Source organism: Coenobita brevimanus, chromosome 21, assembly GCF_032717465.1.
Source record: "Coenobita brevimanus isolate Jiangsu-jjx chromosome 21, ASM3271746v2, whole genome shotgun sequence".
NCBI lineage: Eukaryota > Metazoa > Arthropoda > Malacostraca > Decapoda > Coenobitidae > Coenobita > Coenobita brevimanus.
The window spans coordinates 10,106,967-10,108,932 of record NC_136974.1 but is presented as its reverse complement, the minus strand read 5'-3'; positions in this window follow the sequence as shown (position 1 = coordinate 10,108,932).

Genomic DNA, 1,966 nt, shown 5'->3' with positions numbered 1-1,966 from the left:
ACTCATATAGAAGATATGAAGGTCACGGAGTTGCCATTTACACACACAAATCACACCCACAAATGGAAGTGATTCTAAATTCTACTCTGGAAGTGGTCGCGTGCAGAGTAAAATTTAATGACACGTATCTGTCTATTTGCTCTCTGTACTGTCCTCCACATAGCCCCATTGATAGTGATGCTTTAAATTCACTAGTGGAACATCTCCCTGGGAATAAGTTAGTGCTGGGCGATTTTAACGCCCATCACTATCAATGGGGTAGCTTGAGGATCGATGGTCATGGGGAGCAAGTAGCCGACCTAATACTACAGTCCAACCTCTGTCTTCTGAACGATGGTAGAGCGACTCGTGTAGATGATCGTACTCGTAACTTTTCAGCCATTGACTTATCTTTGGCCTCCCCTGGTATACATCAAGATTTTTTATGGAATCCTTATGACGACTCCTTGGGAAGTGATCATTTACCCATCTGTCTTTCTTATACACGCGACATTGTTTCAGACCCTCCACCTCCAAAATTTAACTATAAGAAAGCAGATTGGGGATCCTTCTCAAGGATCGCCAATTTAGATATATCTGGGGAGACCATAGATGTTAAGGTCGAAAATATAACCCAATCCATATTACACGCAGCTGAGGCTGCTATTCCCAAGACTTCTACAGTTCATGCGAAGCATAGAGCACATTGGTGGACGCCGGATTGCTGACAAGCATTAAGAAAACGCAATAGGAGATACAGGATTTTTGATAGTCAGCCCACTGAGAAAAATTTTATTGCATACAAACAGGCACGGGCTGAGGCAAGGAGAATAATAAGAAGGGTCAAACGTGACTTCTGGCGGTCCTTTGTGTCCAAGGTGACTCGTACAACACCATTACGTAAAGTCTGGTCCACCATAAGAATATTAAATAATAAAGGCCCATATTTCCCAGTCACCACCTTGCAAGTAAATAATAATATCTATGACGAGCCCGTGGACGTTTGCTAACATACTCGCCAGGAGTTTTTCACATGTAAGTAGCTCAGCCAATTATGACCCGCGTTTTCAACATCATAAACGCACAGCTGAGCTACAGATCATTGACTTTGCCACAGAAGACGTAGACTCCTCGTACAATCAAGAGTTTATGCTAGATGAACTGCTCCTTGCCCTTAAATCCTGTAAAGACACCAGCCTAGGACCAGACACCATCACGTACGGTATGATCCAGCATCTTAATCAGGACAACCTGATTAAGATGTTAGCATTGTACAATGAGATTTGGGCGTCTCGAACGTTCCCAAACTTATGGCACTTTGCGCACGTCATACTGATACCCAAAGAGGCTGGTCGTCTTATGAAACCCACTTCATTTCGTCCTATTGTGTTGACTTCTTGTCTATGTAAGGTCATGGAACGTATGGTAAACAATAGGCTTCTTTTTGTTTTAGAGTCGAAGAATTTGTTAAATGATCAACAATGTGGCTTCCGTAAATACAGAAGTTCACTAGATCATTTAATGAATTTGGAGCATTGTATTGCAGAGGCATTTGCCAATAAAGAATTCATGATAGGGGTGTTCTTGGACATCCATAAAGCCTATGACATGACATGGCGACACGGTATTCTAATGAAGCTCTATGTTTATGGTTTAAGAGGAAATTTGCCTAGTTTTATTTCAAATTTCTTAAGGGACAGAACTTTCTCTGTCAAATTGCCCCGTAACGTAACATCGAATATATTTATCCAGGAAAACGGGGTGCCACAGGGAAGTGTGCTTAGTCCTACTTTATTTAGTATTATAATCAATGATATTCTGTCATCAGCTCCCATCCCGAGGAATCTTAAATACTCGCTCTACGCTGACGATTGTGCAATATGGCACTCTTCCCGTAATGCACAATTTTCAGCTGGGCGGATTCAAGCAGCCCTTGACTCCGTCCACCAATGGGTCTTGCAGTGGGGATTTAAGTTTTCTGTCCGTA